This window comes from Triticum urartu, chromosome 6 (assembly GCF_003073215.2).
Source record: "Triticum urartu cultivar G1812 chromosome 6, Tu2.1, whole genome shotgun sequence".
NCBI classification, from domain to species: domain Eukaryota; kingdom Viridiplantae; phylum Streptophyta; class Magnoliopsida; order Poales; family Poaceae; genus Triticum; species Triticum urartu.
The window spans coordinates 545,632,448-545,654,921 of NC_053027.1; positions in this window are offsets into that span (position 1 = coordinate 545,632,448).

Consider the following 22,474-nt stretch of genomic DNA (forward strand, 5'->3'; position numbering starts at 1 on the left):
AGATGATCCCGACGTCGTACTGGGTACGCTTCTTGTCAATTGTCACCCAGCTTCAGTTATGTTCGATACTGGAGCATCCCACTCCTTCATATCCGAAGGTTGTGCTCAGTTGCACGACATGTCATTTTGTGATATGCCGACTCCACTAATAATCCAAACTCCTGGTTCCAAATGGAAAACCTCCAAGGTAAGCCATGGTAATGAAATCCTTGTTGACAGACTGGTATTCCTTGCTTCTTTGATATCTCTCAAGTCTTTAGATATTAACATCGTCTTGGGTCTGGACTGGATGACAGCTCATCATGCCAAGATTGATTGTTACACTAGATCTGTTCAACTTACACATCCATCTGGCAAAATAGTCACTGTCTCCACTAGAGTTGCAAGGCGTCAACTCTATTCTCTTAATGCCAGCCCTCTTCCAGACCTTAAAGATATTCTGGTAGTCCATGACTTCCCGGATGTCTTTCCAGAAGAACTGACAGGTGTCCCACCTGACAGAGATGTAGAGTTTGTCATAGAACTTATCCCAGGAACTGTTCCAATCTCTAGGAGACCATACAAGATGGCACCTTTGGAGTTAGCCGAGCTTTAGAAACAGCTTGATGAGTCCTTGCAAAAGGGTTTCATCCGTCCCAGTTCTTCTCCTTAGGCTTGTCCTGTCCTCTTCGTCAAGAAGAAGGATGGTACGGATCGGATGGTTGTAGATTATCGTCCCGTTAATGTGGTCACGATAAAGAACAAGTATCTGCTCCCCAGGATCAACAACCTGTATGATCAGCTCGCTGGATCCTCAGTCTTTTCCAAGATGGATTTGAGGTTAGGCTACCACCAAATCAAAATCAGAAATGGGGACATCCCCAAAACGGCCTTTGTCACTCGTTATGGTCAATACAAGTACACCGTGATGTCTTTCGGCCTAACCAATGCTCCAGCTACTTTCTTCCGCTTGATGAACTCGATCTTTATGAGGTACTTAGATAAGTTCATCGTGGTTTATCTCGATGATATTCTTATTTACTCGAAGAACGAGGAAGAGCATGCCGCACATCTTAGACTTGTGTTAGAAAAACTCAGAGAGCACCGCCTTTATGCCAAGTTCTCCAAGTGTGAATTTTGGTTGCCAGAAGTGACCTATCTGGGCCACGTGATCTCTGGTAAGGGCATTGTTGTCAATCCCGAGAGAGTTAAAGCCGTTCTCGATTGGACTCCACCTGAAACGGTCAAACAAGTTAGGAGTTTCCTTGGTCTAGCCAGTTATTGTCGCCTCTTCGTTGAAAACTTCTCCAAAGTGGCCAAACCCCTCACGGAGCTTCTCAAGAAAGATAAAAGGTTTGAGTGGACCCCACAGTGTGATCACAGTTTTTAGGAACTGAAAAGACGCCTGACTTCTGCGCCCATACTCGTGCCACTGGATTTCACTAAAGAATTTGTTATCTATTGCGATGCTTCGCGTCAAGGACTAGGTTGCATTCTTATGCAGGATCGTCATGTGATTGCCTATGCATCTCGACAGTTGCATCCACATGAGGAAAATTATCCTACACATGATCTAGAGCTTGCAGTCGTAGTCTATGCACTTAAGACTTGGCGACATTACCTTCTTGGTAACCGCTGCGAAATCTACACTGACCATCAGAGTCTCAAGTATATCTTCACCCAACCGGATCTGAATCACAGACAGAGACGTTGGTTGGAGTTGATCTCGGATTACGACTTAGGAATCACCTACACCCTAGGCAAAGCCAATGTCATGGCTGATGCTTTAAGTCGTAAATCCTATTGCAACAACCTCATGTTGCAACAATGTCAACCACCCCTCCATGAGGAATTCTGTAAGCTTAACCTTCATATAGCTCCTCATGGTTCCCTTTCTACCTTGGTGGCGAAACCTACCCTTACGGATCAGATCATAGAGGCTCAGAAGCATGATACGGGAATTTCCCGGATCAAGAAAAATATTTCCAAGGGAGTTGCCAACTATTTCTCTATGGATGAACGAGGTGTTGTTTACTTTGGAAACCGTTTGGTGGTTCCCAAATTTCAACAGATGCAGCAACTGATCCTTAAGGAGGCCCATGAATCCCCTCTCACGATTCATCCCGGTAGTACAAAGATGTATCAGGACCTACGCCAGAGGTTCTGGTGGACTAGGATGAAGAGAGAAATCGCTCAGTATATTGCCAACTGTGATGTTTGTCGTCGCGTTAAGGCAGAGCATCAAAGACCTGCTGGCACCCTTCAACCTTTAGCTATTCCCGAGTGGAAATGGGACAAAGTTGGTATGGACTTCATCACCGGCTTTCCCAGGACCAAGAAAGGAAATAATGCTATCCTCGTAGTCATTGATCGTCTCTCCAAAGTGGCTCACTTCCTACCTGTTCGAGAGAGTATCACTGCTAGTCAGCTCGCTGACTTATATATCTCCCGAGTAGTGTCACTCCATGGTGTTCCACTAGAGATCAATTCAGACCGTGGCAGTCTTTTCACCTCTCATTTCTAGGAAAGTTTCCAGAATGCCATGGGAACTCATCTTTCTTTCATTACCACTTTCCACCCTCAGTCAAGTGGTCAGGTGGAACGGGTCAACCAAATTCTTGAAGACATGCTTAGAGCTTGCGTTATCTCATTCGGTATGGATTGGGAGAAATGTCTTCCCTTTGCCGAGTTTGCTTATAACAATAGCTACCAATCCAGTCTTAAGAAAGCACCCTTCGAGATACTGTATGGACAAAGATGTCGAACACCTTTGAACTGGTCAGAAATCGGTGAAAGACAATTATTTGGACCGGATATGATCCAGGAGGCAGAAGAGGAAGTTCACATCATTTGTGAGAATTTGAAAACAGCCCAATCTCATCAAAAGAGCCAGTATGACTGTCGTCATAAGGAAGTGGCTTATGAAGTTGGCGACAAGGCTTACCTTCGGGTTACTCCTTTGAAGGGTACCCATCGTTTCGGTATCCAGGGCAAGTTGGCTCCTCGTTACATTGGTCCTTTTCGCATTCTCGCTCAACACGGAGAGGTTGCCTACCAATTGGAACTACCCCCACATCTTTCTCGAGTTCATGATGTCTTCCACGTCTCTCAACTCAGGCGTTGCTTCTCGGATCCCATCCGCAGAGTGGACCACGAAATGCTTGATCTCCAAGATAACCTCACTTACCGACAGTACCCCGTTCGCATTCTGTATCAAGCAGAGCGTGTCACTCAACGTCATAACATCAAGTTTCTCAAGGTTCAGTGGTCTCATCATTCCGAGAGCGAAGCTACTTGGGAGCGAGAAGATCGCCTTCCACTTGAGTATCCCGCTTTCTTTCCGCCAACTCCTGAATCTCGGGACGAGATTTTTCCGAGTGGGGGCGAGTTGTCACATCCCTAGTTCTGGTATGACCTAGACTAGCTAGTCATTTGTGCATCATGTTTAAATTCCATTTAAATTTGAAATGGGGATTTGTGAAACCCTCAGAAATCATTTCTGGAAATGACCCAGATAAAAAGTGTTCCAAAAAGGACCAAGAAAATGTTCATGTTGCTCTCTGAAAATATTGGTCAGAGGTAAAAGTCAAACCAATAATTTTAGGAGCCCATAAATATTTATTTTGGCCTTTTGGAATTAATACAATAATTATTTGCCTTGGATATATATATGTGATATATTTTATATATGTCCAAAAATTCTGATTTTTGCTGAGGGGCTTTGGAATAACCCCTTAGGTCCCTGCAAAAATTGTCAGAAGAAAATAAAATGATTTAGTATTTTACTAAATCAGAACAAATGCCAGAAAAATAGAAAACAGAAAACAAAAAGGAGAGAGAGAGAGAAAGGATTTTACCTGTCTTACCTGGCACCCCAGCCGGCCCAGCACTGTAGCTGGCCCAACCCAGCCGTCGCATCGTCTTCCACCTCTTGCCAGTAGGCAGGAGGGCGTGTGTTTAGCGCGCGCGTGCACGCGCTGCGGCCACCTCCTCTCTCCCTGCTTGCCTAGACTTCCCTCGCGTCGCCACGGAGCCTCCCCGACCCCCTCTCACTCTCCCCCGTGCTTCTCCTCTCCTCTGATCTCTCTGCGCAGCACCACCGAACGCCACCATCGCCGCCGCTCGCTGCTGTCGCGGCCACAGCCATCTCCTCACCCCTCTGTCGTGTCCACCAGCACCGCCGTTGAGCTCCGCCTCCCCAAGCCGAAGGAATCGAGCCCGGGCGCCCTGCATCGCCTCCACGCCATCGTCTTCAACCTCGGGTTGACCGAGATCTCCGCTGCCGTCTCGTCACCCTAGGCCTTCCCCGAGCCCGCTGACCATTCCGTCGCCTCCGATGTGACCTCCTCTTCTTGTTCCCCCTCTTCCCGAGCTCGTTTACGCCCCGCAGCCGTCTCCCCCTTGTCTACCGAACCCGCTGCCGCCCGAGCTCATCGCCGGTGATGCTCCGGTGGCCTTTCCATCACCATGACCTATCCAACACACTCGCGCACGCACATAGTTGCTGCCCCTCTGCTCTCTTTGCTCATCCACTTGCTCTAGCTGCAGCTGCCCTACACGCCGAACTCCGGCCACCGCCGCGATCTTGCCTCTAGCGAGCTCGGGCCACCTCAGCCCCTGCCGTTTGCACAAATGGATGCGGGCGAGTCCCAGCTCCACATAGATGCCTTCCGCCGGCCATTTGGTCGCCAGAGGAGGAATCCCGAGCCCCTCCGCCGTCTCTGGCCTTGTCGGCGACGAGCGCCGGGTCAACTCCGGCGTGGGTTGACCCCCACAGCCCAGTTTGACCTCCCCCTTTCTCTCACTGACTTGTGGGCCCCGCCCGACTAATTACCTTAGTTAGCACTAATTAACTAACTAGGTTAGCTGCTACAGTCATTGACTAGTGGGCCCTGCCCAGTTAGTTAGGACTAAGTAACTAAGTTAGTTGACTGGGTCACTGACCAGTGGGACCCACTGGTCAGGTTTGACCTAGTCAGCCCCGTTGACTCGCCTACGTCATGCTGACGTAGAGCTGACGCAATAATTGATTTCTGGAATTATTTTAACTCAGGAAATTCCAGAATATTTGCCTAAACTTTAAAAAATCATAGAAATTCAACCGTAGCTCAGAATGAAATAAATTATATATGAAAAATTATCAGAAAAATGCAAGGAATCCATTTAGCCAGTTACATGCATGAAAAACCAACTTATACATGCTGTATAAGTGAAAACATAATATGGGCATTTTAAATGCTTCATTTTGAATTGCATTTGAATCTTTGATTCAAATGGGCTTCAACCAACTTGGTAGCATCTTGCATTAGCCCAAACACTAGCATTTTCACATGTCATGTTCATGCATCATTTTGTTGCATTTGTTTTTGTGTTGATCGCCGGCACCGTTTCTTCTCGATAGGTTCCACTCCGGAAGGTGTTCCCGAGTACCTGTCAGAGGAGCCGTACCCCTTCGTCGTTCTATCAGGCAAGCAAACCCCCTTGAGCACCTCGATAAATCCCACTCTCTCGCTCTTGCTCCTTATACTGCATTAGGACAACAACGATTCAACTGCTACTTTTCTGCTACGGTAGTTGAACCCATTCCTCTGCATGACCTGTCATTGCCATAGTAAATAGTTGAAACCCACTAGCATGAGTAGGAGTTGCTTGAGCCTTGATGTGCCTACTCATCCATGCTTGTTTTCTTTATGCCAGCTATGCTTAGAGTTGTGTCAGGTCTGATTCATCGGGAATGAATCGGAGTGGTGAACATGTCCTACAGATAAAAGGCTAAGTGTGTGAACACGTTTTGGTAAAGGTAGCGATGAGAGGCCATGTAGGAGTACATGGTGGGTTGTCTCATTGGAACCGTCCCTAAGCACCGAGCTCCGTGTATGTTATCCTAGTCCAGTTACTACCACACATTGGGTTCCGGTTATCCGTCCCCTCTCGGCTTATTAATCCACTTGATCTCTGTCCAGGAGTTGCAACTAGTTTCTGGCGGTAGTGCTACTTGTCTACCAGGTGGTGTCCGACGGGGCGGGCTTGGGACAGACTAGGCACCATGGCACGGTGTACCAAGTGGCACCCGGATGGTGGGCTTGGGAACCCTGCATACATCGTTTGGGGCCGTGAGCGACACCCCGGCCGGATCTCCTTGCGGATGGAACCTGAATAGGCGATAAACCTGGATGAGAGCCTCGTGTGGTTAGTCAGGTCGTGGCCGACACCCTCGCCCGGCTTCCGCTTGAAGGTTGCCGAGGTACATGACGTGTACAGGGCTATAAGTGGCGAGAGCGTGTGTGAAGAAGTACACCCCTGCAGGGTCAACATTATCTATTCGAATAGCCGTTTTCCTCGAATATGGAAACTTGGAGGACTTATGTAGTACATAGACAACTTGAAGTGGATACTCTAAAATACGCAAGATAAGCGTGAGTGCTATGGATGGCCTTCTCGTAGGGAGACAGGAACGAATCCATAGTGGGGTATTGATATGGTGAATATGTGGACTCGTGTGCGTCTTCTCACCTCAAAGAAGTTTCTGATACTCAGAGTATAGGTTAGCCACTGAGTCAAAGCTAGCTTGCTGCTGTTAAAACTCCACCACCCCCTTTGTTGATAATGTTGCATATGTAGATAGTTCTGATGTAAGACATGCTGAGTACCTTTGTACTCACGTTTGCTTATTTATGTTTTGCAGGCTGTTCACTAGTGACTTCGACGAGTAGCTTGTATCCCAGCTATGGTCTTGTACCCTTGGGAGGGTCGTGTTTAGTCAGGCTTCTTAGTCTTTTCCTTTTGTAGTTGTCTATACTCAGACATGTAATGCTTCCATTGCTTGAATGCTCTGAATGATGGGTCATGAGACCCCTGTTTGTATTGAGTGCTATGTGGCTCTTCTGGGCCTTTATCTATATGAGTTTGAGTTATGTTGTGATGCCATGTTGTACAGCACATACATGCATGTTATGCGTATGTGTAACGTGTATTGCTATGTGTGGGATCCGACAACCTAGTTGTTTATCCCTGGTAGCCTCTCTTATGGGGAAATGTAGTCTTGTGCTTCCATGAGCCACAGCCCGGTTCACCGTAGTCCTGCTAGCCCAGCACTACTGCTCCGGAACACTTGACTGGCCGGCATGTGATTCACTTCGTTCCTGTGTCTTTCCCTTCGGGGAAATGTCACGCGGTGACATCCGGAGTCCTGCCTAGCCTGCTACAGCCCGGGTTCCCGGAGTCCTGTTAGCCCAGTGCTACAGCCCGGATTTATACGCTGTTGACCGACATGCTCGAGGTTGATTCATGTATGCATATCCCTGTAAGTTAGTGCCACTTTGGGTTCATGACTAGTCATGTCGGCCCGGGTTCTCTGTCATATGGATGCTAGCGACACTATCATATACGTGAGCCAAAAGGCGCAAACGGTCCCGGGCCAGGTAAGGTGGCACCCGTGGGAATACCGTGCGTGAGGCCGCAAAGTGATATGAAGTGTTACATGCTAGGTCGGTGTGACTTAGGATCGGGGTCCCGACATTAAATGCCCTAATTCAAATACAATATGAGTTAATTCAAAAATCCGGAATGGCCTATAAATATGTGCATCATTTTTGGCGGAGGTTCTAGACCAATTCAAAAATGATGGACATTTATGAAGGGCATTTTGGGTTCATTGAAATATTTTTATTTTGATCCTAGTTAAAATTATTATCTGCTAGGGTTTGAACAATCCCGAATTGAAATTTCAAACAAATATAGACATGATACATGGATGCTTATGCAACTTGTTGCAATCAGGTTTTAGGACTGTGACAACTCACCCCCACAAAACAAGAATCTCGTCCCGAGATTCAAGACATGACGTAAGAAGACAGAGGGGACACAATCTGATACTATCTTCGTGACCCAACACTCCATGTTGATCTTGACGTCTTTGCTTTCGAGATCTTCATCCAGCACAATGATGACAGAAAGAGACTCTATAATAATCGATCTTCTCGAGGATCAAACAACTGGCGATCAACTCATGGAATGAGACATAACAATATCTCTCGAGTTGAGACGCAAAACACACATCAGGAGCAATGGAATCAAGCGGATGACAAGGTTTCAATTTGGTAGGCAACAATCCCACAATGGAGTAGGATGGTGCATGGTTTCAAGATAGCGATGAAATAATTGCAATGATTCCATGACGGGACACCTTAGAGAAGGTGGCTCATAGAGTTATTCCCTTAAGTGGCAGAAGAATTACTTTTGATACATAGATCATTGAAACTCTCTATACCAACCTAAGGCAAATCATAATCGATCGGTGGGAAGAGTTCGAAGGGATGCCATACTCATACTAGAATGGATGATAGTAGCGACCCGACCTCAAACGGTCAAGTCTCTGTGCTTCCGTGTCATCCCTGGATCGGTAATGCTGACACACACACAATACTCGAAGGATTTATAACAGAGTAGCAATCACACACTTATTACATCGGATGTCTCCAAAGAGAACTTATTACAATAAATATGGCTTAAGGCCATCTAATACGATAACAGCGGAAGGCTTGGAAGATAAAAGGAGTCCATCAACTCCGACGGCATAGCTGAGCTGCATGGCAATGACCTAACGAACCTTACTCCTCGTCTGAAAAGTCTGCAACATAATACGTTGCAGCCCGAAAACGGGTCAACACATGGAATATGCTGGCAATATAACACAGTAGAGCAAGAACATAATAATGCTATCACTACATGCATATTTGCCTGGTGGAAAGCTCTATGGTTATAGTTTTTTGCGAAAAGCCAATTTTTTCCTACAACAAAGGAATAAGTTTTATTTCAACTATCATGGTAGTTGAAACATCATTGAGAAGGTTCCTCCAACTCAATCTCAATTAAAGTAACTAGTCAATAACCCGTGCAACTGCATGGGGTAGTTATTTTCCAATCTAAATCTATACAATGTGACCTTTTTATAGGAAGTTTTTTTGGAGAAACAAATGTATTTATTTCTCCAACATATTAACACATCACTTATTTATAACAAATAAAATTAATAAAATTAGATCTTAAAAACTCCAATGTTAAGAAGACGATTAATGAGTGCGTGACCCGTTTACTTGATGTCTAACTAAAACATAATTACCTCAGCTTGTAATCGCCAATAGTTTTAAGAATTTTGATACACGTTTGTCTTCTTAGTTGTTCACTTTTTAACATGTACTTGTGTAACGTGTATATGCACAGGCTTGTAGTCTCCATGCCCTATTACTTATCTGTATAGAAAATATAGATGTATTCTTGGGGCTCACATGTGCAGTAAAGAAAGATAAATAGGAGCGTACTGTTGGCTGGTATCATGGGACCCACCCATATGCAGGAAATAAACAAAATAGCAACAAACTCCTACGTGCTATACTTTCTTCCTCCAGACGTTTGGTCTCTCATCTCCCAATTTTTTTTGTCTTTTCTCATCTATAAGAAAGATGGCCCGTGTGGCTATACTTTCCACATCTGTTTGTTTACATAACATAAAAAAACTGATCTCATTTATCAAATATTTCTATTTCAATATAAATATTTCTTCTGGGGTATAATATACAAACAGATGAGAAAAGACAACAAAATACATAATACATAACAAAAACATAAAAATAACAGCATTATTTCTGCTGCCAAATGTTTCTGAACACTTTTAATATTGACTCGACTGCGAAAAGCACAATTATCACATGCAAAGAAAGCAAATAGGTAGAAAGTTTTGTAAGGGCATTAACATAAAGTGCACACTAAGACTACTTTTTGTATATGTGGTCGCATATTGTTTCAGCTACAACAAATTAATTTACATAAGATGGTGTATGCATGAAGCTACTGTGAGCTAACATGAAGTGAAACTAAATCTTTCATTTGAAGCAAACTCATGATTCATAAATAGAAATCTTGAAGCTATTGTGAGTAAAATATTAGTAAGATGATAGCTGGTTTTCAACTTTTGATGACATCCATTTCCTTAAATCTGCTGCTGTCCTAGGGAAAATATGATTTGACAAAAAATAATGGTATGTTGGATTTTTCCCATACAAATGAGGGTTAAGGATCATTGGGCTTGACACAAATTCGAATTTGGATTTCGTAGGAAATGAATTTGTAACCTATACATGAAGGTGGTTGATGTCAGTATTGGTCATTCATGTACATATATATAGGAAGTAAGTTCAAATGTGAAGCTACCTAATAAAAGTCGGTGGCTTGTGGCAACATGAGAGGGAAGAACAATGTTAGGCCACCCAAAAAAAATCATAACGTGAACCCATGGTCATACGCATGAAAAGGTGAGATATTCACGTTAAGAAAAAAAAAGTAGTGCAAAAGTTGACCTTGTCGCGAATATGCAGAGGGTTCACTCAATATTTGATCGGTCAAAGTTCGTTTTTTTATTTGTTTTATTTCCTCAATGTTGCAGAGGCATGGCAATTTTAGAGCATTGGAACCTTTTGCCTGTTCTCTGTACTTTTAGTGTGCTCTGGTTGATCACCATTGTGCCACAAAATTAAGTAGTTAGTAAGAATATCCTAGCTTTTCATAGACAAAGGTCATATTTGATCGGTCAAGGTTTAATTTTTCATTGGTTTTATTTCCTTTGCTAATGTGTGCTGAGGCATACCAATTTCCTAGACCATACATATTGATGCTTTTGCCCATTCTCTGTACTTTGATGGGCTCTGGTTAGTCACCCAAAAAACTGACATGCCTCTGCATATACATTATCAAAATAAAATCAGTGAAAAAACAAACCTTGACAGATCAAATATATCTGACCTTCAGCTCATAATTATTGACTTCATCCTCTTCTTATATGCATGTCCAACGCTGCTAGACATGCAAATTATGTCAAGTTAACATCTGTGTTCATTAAAATTGAAACAACTATAATTATTTGTGTGCTGCAAATACCAAACAACAGTTCTCTTGATATATACGTATTTGCATACACTTTGCAAATAAGCTCATCTTAGTTGAGAACTGCAATTAAGACAAAGCTAGATATACTACCTCTCTCTCAGTTTACAGGGCGTGCGCATACCCCTAGGTCGTCAATTTGACCAACCTAATACAAATCATATAGTACAAAAAATATACCAACATAAACTTCGGAGTTTCTACTTTCAAAAGGTATAATTTTTGTGTTATATAGTTTATATTAGGGTGATAAATTTGGTAACCTAGATATACGCGCAGGACTTGTAAACTGAAACGGAGGTAGTATCAAGTCTAAATAACTTTTGTCATTCTTAATGAGCATAGTAATGATTCACACATGCACCACACACACCTTATATCATAAAGGCACCTGCTCAGTCGCTCACACAACTACATGCAGAATCGCTTGGTAAATATAAGTTGCACGTCTATCCAGCATGATGAACGAAAACTAAACATGGGCAGTGGTGTTCAACCTGGGTGGACGCAGCCGGCCGGTAATATGAAAAGTTGGTAACTGTTGAGAAGCTTACATATCTGATTACTTGGAAAAAGGACAGTGAATTGCATACAATAAATCACTCAAATTACTGCCGCATTAGCCTGGTACTGGTAGAGGCCTAGAGGGCCGGTTGCCGTCCAGCACTACGGCAGACCCGCCGATGTTGCCGATGGTGCAGCCTTTTGGCTGCTGCAGCTGCGGAGGTGCAGAACTTGCATGATGCTGAGGAGCCTATATATTCCGAGATCAAAACATTGGATAAACTTAATAAGGAATAGGAGAGCACGCAGTTGGGACATTACCTAGGATACCTGAGATTGGTCTTGGAGATGTGTAGTATAACTAATAAGGCCGATGGCTGCATATGACGTCGACATCTGGTATGGTGCAAACTTTGGCCGCCATCACCGCATAGATGAAAAATCTACATGGTGAAGATTGGCCACTGAGGCAGCACCCCTGTCATCCTTGCGTTGGCATGGCACGAATCAATCACGGGCTGATGGTTCCCGACTCAACTTACCCCGGCCAGGTCATGGCATCAAGTTGGGGAAGATAATTAGAGATCACATCTGCGTAGTTCTCTAACTCTCCATCTTCACCAACACACCAACAATGGTGGTTGTTCGTTCTGATTCACCTTAGCACCTCTTTCTCCACTACATATGTTCATCACAGATTGTGCTTTGGTCGGGGCATGGTATCTTAGTGGATTGAAAGACCTTCTCCTCGGCCAAGATTGGAAGAACGACTTCCAAGGGGATCGGGAAGTGGCCCATTGGATCGCTTTAAGACTGGAGATGTGAAGGAAGAGGAGGAGGAGGAGGACCTGATGTGGAAATTCAGCGCTAGGGTTTTGTGGATGATGCATTGGTGTCTCGCGGGGATCGGGGGAGGGAGAAGTCTGCGAGGGAGATATTTTTTTAGAACATGCGATGTAGTTTTTAGGTGGCTTGGGATATGTTCCTTTATTATTTCTGTCATCACGTGGCCCAATAGGCCAGGACTCCTGGTATTTCATCAGACGGTTATAAATAGTTTATATGGAGATCGGATGGATAACAAACTAAGTTTTTGAGGATTAACGTGGAGGCTTTATTGGTGCCTCCGATTAGTAAATATAAGATAAGATATAAGATTATCAACCCGACAATATTAATTTAGAGTGATGAGATACTTAAGATACTCCAAGTACTAGATACTCAAGATTGTCCATAATCGGAGACACGGCTAACCATGATTAGTTTGTACACTCTGCAGAGGTTTGCGCACTTTTCCCCACAAGACTCGATCTCCTCCGTTGGTTTTCTCGCACTACAGGGTGTTTGAGAAACCGATGACCGAGACACAGTCTTTCAGAAACATTAACTCTCTACTCCGGGCAGACCATACCAAACCTACAATCCCACTACCTGCTGATCCACCTCTTCAAGAGCTTCACGTAACTTACTCAACTATGCTAGAGCCCATAATAGCTTGTGGCTGCACACGAAAGTTTCTGGCATGAATAATCTCAGTTCCCTTTGAGCCTGGGTGGCGGTCCATAGGAAGATCACACGGGTGCTCCGGGATTTCCAAAAAAATACAGGCAACACTGGGTACCTCAGGTGCCTCAATCCACCCAGATGTTTATTTAAGTTGCCACCTTAAGTTAAACCATTATTTAACAATCTCACATCTGTCATGGATTTCACTCACCCAAACCACGTCTACAAGCATAGCATAGCAATATAAGTAACGCGTAGAAGTAACTCCCAAGGGTTTGAGTATAACAGGGTAATAGGTTCTACCTCATCAACTACTTCCCAACCCACATGTTAATGACATCCTAATCATGCAATGTTTGAGGATTGGAACTAATGCATAAAAACTGGGTATGGAAAGAGTATGATCAATGTGTTACTTGCCTTGCTGACGATCCGCGTAACCTAGAGACTCCAAATAACACACTTCGCACTCCGGGAATTCTGTCATAAACAGACAATAGCATAGATAAGCAACAAACAAAGAAACGATGGCAAAACTCAAATAAGAGAGATTGACCAGAAAGCTCAACTTAAGAATTCCGGTTTGCAAAAAGAATCAAACCAAACGGAGGAACGAAACTCAAACGGCGAAAGAAACAAGATCCTTTACTAATCTGAACTAAGGTAAAATTTTACAGTACCAAAATCTTGTTCAAGTTGGTTAAGCGGAAAGAGGGTCTCGAGACGAAGATCTAGGCGCTTGAATCGCCTGATTCCGACTAACGAGCGAAAAGATAAACAGAAACGAAAATCGGATCAGAAATCACGATCGAGAATAATCGTGGAAAAATTCGATAAAAAGAAAACTAACTAACAGACTAACGAACGAGCATTCGTTATTTGTAACTAACGAGCGGAAACCGTTCGTTGAAACGAACGTACGGACGAACGTCCGCTAAATAGAGGAACCGGGAAAAACTGGCGAACCGATCTAAAAACGAACTAGGGTTTCTAAAAAAACCGAAACAGTTTCTAAAAAACGGGCGGCGGCGGATCGGCGCATTACCTCCGGCGAGGCGGGGCTCGGGCGGTGGGCTTGCGGAGTGGCGGGGTGGCTCGGCGGCGCGGGGCGGGGCGGTGAAGCGGCGGCGGCGGCGCGGCTGCGAGGCGCGGGCGGTCAGAGGCGGCGGCTCGGCTCGGGGCGGGGCTCGGCGGCGGGGCCGACGGCTTGCGGTGGTGGCGGCTAAGAAGCGGGGCGGCGGCTATATAAAGGGGGAGGGGCGGCAGCTTGCTTGGGCGAGGGGGCACCCGGGGAGGAGTCCGGCTCGGACTCTCCTCGGCGTCCGTGCCACGCACGGCGACGCGCACGAGGGAGGCGGCGGCGCGGGGTTGGGCCAGTCTGGCTCGGCTGGGCTTCGGCCCGGTCGGGCGCTGGAAGTTTTTTTAAAAAAAATAATTCCGCCAAACAGAAAATAAATCCTAGAAAATAAAATAAAAATCTAAAAATGCCAAAACAAATTTTCACCGTCTAAATAAAATATTTAGAACGAGATGAACATTTTCTTGGCCCTAAAATGCAATTTTGAAAACGTGCAATTTTTTTAATGCAAATAAAATCCAAATAAAATCGAATAAATGATTTTAATATTTTTGCCTCCAATATTTCAGTTATTTTGGAGAAGTCATATTATCTCCTCTCATATATTTTAATATGAAATACTTTTCAGAGAGAAAATAATTAAAATCAAAAATCCTCATTTCATTATTTGATAGAAATCAAATATGAAAACCGGGAAATCCCCAACTCTCTCCGAGGGTCCTTGAGTTGCTTAGGATTTCGGGGATTTGCGGAACGAAAATGCAATACAATATGATATGCAAGAACGGCCTATGTATAACATTCCAAATTGAAAATTTGGGATGTTACAAACCTACCCCCCCTTAAGATGAATCTCGCCCTCGAGATTCGGGTTGGCTAGAAAATAGGTGTGGGTGGTCTTTGAGTAGATCATCCTCTCGTTCCCAGGTGGCTTCATCCTCGGTGTGGTGGCTCCACTGAACTTTACAAAACGTGATAACCTGGCTGCGGGTGACTCGGCTGGCAAACTCAAGAATCTTAACTGGCTTTTCCTCATAAGTCAAATCACTGTCCAACTGAATCGCCTCCAAGGGTACTGTATCTCTTAACGGTATATCGGCCATCTCAGCATGACACTTCTTCAACTGTGAAACGTGGAACACGTCATGAACTCCTGACAGTCCTTCAGGTAACTCCAACTTGTAGGCAACTTCTCCCATCCATTCCAAAACACAATACGGTCCTACAAATCTCGGGGCTAACTTTCCTTTAACTCCAAAACGTTTCACTCCTTGCAAGGGAGATACTCGCAGATATGCTCTGTCTCCAAATTTCATAGGTTACCTCCTTGCGTTTCGAGTCTGCATAACTCTTCTGCCTGGACTGAGCAATCTTCAGTCTATCACGAATTAGCTTAACCTTCTCTTCAGACTCCTTGATCAAGTCTGGTCCAAACAACTGTCGGTCTCCTACTTCATCCCACATCAACGGCGTTCTGCACCTTCGTCCATACAAGGCTTCGAACGGTTCCATCTTCAAACTGGCTTGGTAGCTATTGTTGTATGAGAACTCTGCGTAAGGCAAATTGTCGTCCCAACTAGATCCATAATCTAGCGCACAGGCTCTCAACATGTCCTCTAGAATCTGATTGACTCTCTCTGTCTGTCCATCCGTCTGTGGGTGAAACACTGTACTGAACTCCAGTCTTGTTCCCAAAGTCCAGTGTAACTGATGCCAAAACTTTGAGGTAAACTGTGTTCCTCTATCTGATACGATGGTCCTCGGAACTCCATGCAGACATACGATCATGGTCATATATATCTTGGCCAACTTTGCACTAGTATAAGTTGTTTTCACTGGGATAAAGTGTGCCACTTTGGTCAAACGGTCAACTACTACCCATATGGAATCATATCCTGATTTGGTCCTGGGCAATCCGGTGATAAAGTCCATGCCAAGTTTATCCCACTTCCATTCGGGTATCGGCATAGGCTGTAACAATCCTGCCGGCTTTTGATGCTCTGCCTTTACTCTTTGACATACATCACATATGGCTACATACTCGGCAATATCCTTCTTCATACCCGTCCACCAGAAACGTTCCTTCAAATCCAAATACATCTTGGTGTTTCTGGGGTGTATCGAGTATGGTGAGTCATGTGCCTCCTGAAGTATTAACTTCCTGATCTCTGCGTTATTCGGCACATAAACACGGTCCTCAAACCATAAGGTGTCATGCTCATCCTCACGAAATCCTTTAGCCTTTCCTTCGCTCATTTTCTCCCTTATCTCGGCAATCTCTTTGTCATCCTTCTGAGCTTCTCGAATCCTTCCTAACAATGTAGACTGAACCTCCATTGTTGCAACAAAACCTGTAGGAACAATCTCTAATCGCAGTTCCATAATAACCTCTGCTAACTCCTTTGGCACTACCTTACTCGAAAGGATATTAGCATAACTCTTCCCGCTCAAAGCGTCTGCTACAACATTGGCCTTTCATGGATGATAGTGCATCTTCATGTCATAATCCTTTATAAGCTCCAACCATCTCCTCTGCCTAAGGTTCAGCTCCTTCTGTGTGAAGATGTACTTCAAACTCTTATGATCCGTGTACACATCACAATGGTTTCCAATAAGGTAATGTCTCCAAGTCTTCAATGCATGCACTACTGCTGCTAGCTCCAAATCATGAGTGGCATAATTCAACTCGTGAGGTTTTAGTTGTCGCGAGGCATACGAAACAACTCTTCCGTCCTGCATAAGCACGCTTCCAAGTCCCAAGCGAGAGGCATCGCAATACACTTGGAAATCCTTATGTATATCTGGCAGTGTCAGCACTGGGGCTGTAGCCAAACGTTTCTTCAACTCCTGGAAACTTGCCTCGCAATCTTCCGTCATTTAAACTTGGTATCCTTCTTCAATAACTCGGTCATTGGTTTCGCAATCTTGGAAAAATTCTCAATGAATCTCCGGTAGTACCCTGCGAGTCCAAGAAAACTGCGGATCTTGCTAACTGAAGTGGGTGCCAACCATTCAGTGACCGACTGAACCTTGCTAGGATCTATTGCTATACCTTCTCCTGATATAACATGTCCAAGGAATCTGACTTCCTTCAACCAAAACTCGCATTTGTTGAACTTGGCATACAACTGATGTTCCCTGAGTTTCTCGAGAACTAAATGCAAATGCTCCTTGTGCTCCTCTTCATTCTTCGAGTATACCATAATATCATCAATAAACACCACAAAAAACTTGTCCAAATATTCCATGAATACATTGTTCATCATGCTCATGAAATAGGCAGGGGCGTTAGTCAGTCCAAACAACATGACCGTATACTCGTATAATCCGTACCGTGTGGTGAACGCTGTCTTTGGTATATCCTCCTCTCGAATCTTCAACTGATGGTATCCTGATCGCAGATTGATCTTCGAAAATACTTTAGCTCCTTGCAACTGATCAAACAGATCATTGATCATCGGCAGTGGGTACCTGTTCTTGATCGTCACTTCATTCAAGGCTCGATAATCAACAACCATTCTTCGGGATTTATCCTTCTTCTCAACTAAAAGCACTGGGGCTCCCCAAGGTGATGAACTCCTTTGAATGTATCCTTTCTCCAATAACTCCTTGATATGTTTCTTAATTTCCTCCAGATCATTCGCGGGCATCCGATAGGGTCTCTTGGATATTGTCCCTGTCCCTGGCAATAGCTCTATCAAAAACTCGATGTCTCGATCGATGGCATGCCTGGTAATTCCTTTGGAAAAACATCCGAGTAATCCTTTACTACAGGCACTTCCTCCTGAACAACTCCCGTGAGGGTATTCACTTGGCTCCTCCTAGGCACATGCCTAGATACATACTTAATCCTTTTTCCCTCCGGGGTGGTGAGATAAATCGACTTACTAGCACAGTCAATGCCTCCTCCATACTTTGACATCCAGTCCATGCCTAATATCACATCAAGTCCTTGTGACTCCAAGATAATTAGGTCAGACGGAAAAACATGGGTGCCAATGGTTAGGGGTACCTGGTCGCACCATCGATTAGCCATATACTCTGCTCCAGGTGAACTCACTAAGAGAGGGGTCCTAAGGGTTTGGGTAGGTAGTTTAAACTTATCCACGAATCCCCTTGGTATGTTTGAATGCGATGCACCAGTATCAAATAGAATAAGAGCGGTGAATGACTTAACCAAAAACTTACCTATTACCATGTCTGGCTGCTCTTCAACCTCCTCCACGTTAACGTGGTTCACTTGTCCTTTGTTGAATGGATTGGGCTTTTTCCCAGCGCTCCCATTTCCGTTTCCATTCTTTCCTTGAGGGCACTCCGTGGCATAGTGTCCAGTCTTCCCGAACTTGAAGCAAGTAACGTGACTTAGATCTCTTTTGGCGGGTGTGGCTGGATTGGGGTGGTTCTGATTGTTATTAGCTCCGTTCCCATTCCCATTCTTGGAACCATTGTGGTTATGCGATCCTCCTCCGGTGTGGTTATGACCTCCATGGTTATGAACAAGTCCTCCTGAGTTCGGGGTTAGGCGAGGCTTCTGCTGAGCTCCTGAGTTATACCTCCCTTGTCCATACTTCCTCTTACGGCTCTCAATCTGCTGCTGCTTCCCTTCAATCATAAAAGCCTTATCCACCAACTCCTGGTAGTTGTTGAAGGTTGCTACCATCAACTGCATACTCATCTCATCATTCAGCCCTTCCATAAATTTCTCCTACTTCGCGGCATCTGTGGCCACATCATCAGGGGCATAGCGAGATAGCTTGCTAAACTCATCCACGTACTGAGCCAAAGTACGGTTCCCCTGGAGTAAGTTGCGAAACTCACGCTTCTTTAGATTCATGGCTCCAGTTGAGACATGGGATGTACGGAAAGCTTACTGAAACTGGTCCCAGGTGATGTTGGCTATGGGGAAAGTGGTCGTGTAATTCTCCCACCATGAGGCTGCTGGTCCATCCAATTGATGTGCGGCAAAGCGCACCTTCTCAGCATATGTGCAACCTGCGGTGGTCAACTCCCTTCCAATACGGCGTAGCCAATCATCAGCAACTATAGGCTCGGTGCTACTAGAAAACACCGGCGGTTGTAACCTTAGAAAACGGGCTAGGTTGTCCACTGGCGGCGGGTTGTTGTTTGTGTTGTTACCCTGGTTCTGAACTAGCAATTGCATCAAGGTGTTCTGCTGCTGGATCAACTGAGTGAGCTCCGGCGGAAAGGCAAATCCGGGGTCACGTCTCGGAGGCATCTAATGGGTTTAGATGGAAGAGATTAGAATAGAATGAGGTCTAATGGGAAAGCACTACCCATATGCACATGAGACAAACACAATCATTTCACTCAATCAATCAAGCAAGGGCATACAAGCGGTCTAGAACTATCGCAAAAGTGCTCAACTACTACTGATTACATGGGGGAATACTACTAATCATTGGGTGGTCATCTAGAAATTTTGATCGGTGGAAGACTCCATGATATCTGCTCCAGCTTCGTCTTCAAAGTCATCACCATTAGGGTCAGAGTCGGTGTCGTCGATGATGATGTAGTCCTCTGGATGAATCTCCTTGGGTTCTTCATCTTCTTCTACTGGTGTGGGGTCTCCCATGAATATTCTGATCTTCTTAATCAGGTCGTCATTCTTCTCCAGTAGTGTCGCAATTTCCTCCTCATATCAATCGCGTGTAGACTTAAGTTCTTCTTCCAGCTCGATGATCCTTGTCTTCGCCTTCTTCAAATCTATCATGTTTGCGCAAAACTGATTCTCCTGACGTCAATGTGTTGGTTTAACTCCTGGATGGAAGCTGCAATTGATCTATCCTTCCTAGTGTTGATCATCTCCCATTGCTCGTCTTGGCGCCCACATATTTGGTAGATAGTGTCCTTAAGATCCTTGTGATATACTTCTCCAATGCGTCCCATGGTGATGTGAGCTGCCATACTCTTTCCTAAACTCCAGGTTGGTGCGTCGAAGGAAAATTCTATAGGTTTAGTGACTGGAGTGAAGGTCCTTCCTGGAACTTGAACTTGTATCATCCATCGCTCCTCTTCAGGCAAAGTGGCGTTGTAGGTCCCGGTGAAGCTTGGTATTCCTATGTTCAAGTACCTAGTGACTTCCTTCAAGTGTCGTCCAAAAGGTGCTTCTTCATCCGGTTGTGCAAACTTGTTCTTAATCTCCGCCATCCTAAAGAGTAGAAAATGGAGAGGAGTCAGAACTGAGTAGAGAAGAGTGACCTGTGGTTTTGTCTTAGTGGTCGTGTCCTACACTCAGCGTGTACTCTGATACTATCTCTGTAGCGACCCAACCTCAAACGGTCAAGTCTCTGTGCTTCAGTGTCATCCCTGGATCGGTAATGCTGACACACACAGTACTCGAAGGATTTATAACAGAGTAGCAATCACACACTTATTACATCGGATGTCTCAAAAGAGAACTTATTACAATAAATATGGCTTAAGGCCATCTAAAACGGTAACAACGGAAGGCTTGGAAGATAAAGTGAGTCCATCAACTCCAACGGCATAGCTGAGCTGCACGGCAACAACCTAACGAACCTTACTCCTCGTCTGAAAAGTCTGCAACATAATACGTTGCAGCCCGAAAACGGGTCAGCACAAGGAATATGCTGGCAATATAACACAGTAGAGCAAGAACAGAATAATGCTATCACTACATGCATATTTGGCTGGTGGAAAGCTCTATGGTTATAGTTTTTTTGCGAAAAACCAATTTTTCCCTACAATAAAGGAATAAGTTTTATTTTAACTATCATGGTAGTTGAAACATCATTGAGAAGGTTCCTCCAACTCAATCCCAATTAAAGTAATTATCAACCCGACAATATTAATTTAGATTGATGAGATACTTAAGATACTCCAAGTACTAGATACTCAAGATTGTCCATAACCGGGGACACGGCTAACCATGATTAGTTTGTACACTCTGCAGAGGTTTGCGCACTTTTCCCCACAAGACTCAATCTCCTTCGTTGGATTTCTCGCACTACAGGGTGTTTGAGAAACGGATGACCGAGACACAATCTTTCAGAAACATTAACTCTCTACTCCGGGCAGACCATACCAAACCTACAATCCCACTACCTACTGATCCACCTCTTCAAGAGCTTCATGTAACTCACTCAGCTATGCTAGAGCCCATAATAGCTTGTGGCTGCACACGGAAGTTTCTAGCATGAATAATCTCAGTCCCCTTTAGGCCTGGGTGGCGGTCCATAGGAGATCACACGGGTACTTCGGGATTTCCAAAAAAATACAGGCAACACTGGGTACCCAAGGTGCCTCAATCCACCCAGATGTTTATTTAAGCGGCCACCTTAAGTTAAACCAATATTTAACAATCTCACATCTGTCATGGATTTCACTCACCCAAACCACGTCTACAAGCATAGCATAGCAATATAAGTAACACGTAGAAGTAACTCCCAAGGGTTTGAGTATAACAGGGTAATAGGTTCTACCTCATCAACTACTTCCCAACCCACATGTTAATGACATCCTAATCATGCAATGTTTGAGGATTGGAACTAATGCATAAAAACTGGGTATGGAAAGAGTATGATCAATGTGTTACTTGCCTTGCTGACGATCCGCGTAACCTAGAGACTCCAAATAACACGCTTCGCACTCCGGGAATTCTATCGCAAACAAAAAATAGCATACATAAGCAACAAACAAAGAAACGCGGGCAAAACTCAAATAAGAGAGATTGACCAGAAAGTTCAACTTAAGAACTCCGGTTTGCAAAAAGAATCAAACCAAACGGAGCAACGAAACTCAAATGGCGAAAGAAACAAGATCCGTTTACTAATCTGAACTAAGGTCAAATTTTACAGTACCAAAATCTTGTTCAAGCTGGTTAAGTGGAAAGAGGGTCTCAAGACGAAGATCTAGGCGCTTGAATCGCCTGATTCCGACTAACGAGCGAAAAGATAAACAGAAATGAAAATCGGATCAGAAATCGCGATCGAGAATAATCACGGAAAAATCCGATAAAAAGAAAACTGACGAACAGACTAACGAACGAGCGTTCGTTATCTGTAACTAATGAGCGGAAACCATTCGTTGAAACGAACGTACGGACGAACGTCCGCTAAATAGAGGAACTGGGAAAAACCGACGAACCGATCTAAAAAATGAACTAGGGTTTTTGAAAAACCGAAACGGTTTCTAAAAAAACGGGCAGTGGCGGATCGGCGCGGTACCTCCGGTGAGACGACGCTCGGGCGGCGGGCCTGCAGAGCGGCGGGGTGGCTCGGTGGCGCGGGGCGGTGAAGCGGCGGCGGCGGCGCAGCTGCGACGCGCGGGCGGCGAGAGGCGGCGGTGCGGCTCGGGGCGGGGCTCGGTGGCGGGGCTGGTAGCTTGCGGTGGTGGCGGCTAGGGGGCGGGGCGGCGGCTTGCTTGGGCGAGGGGGCGCCCGGGGAGGAGTCCGGCTCGGACTCTCCTCGGCGTCTGTGCCGCGCACGG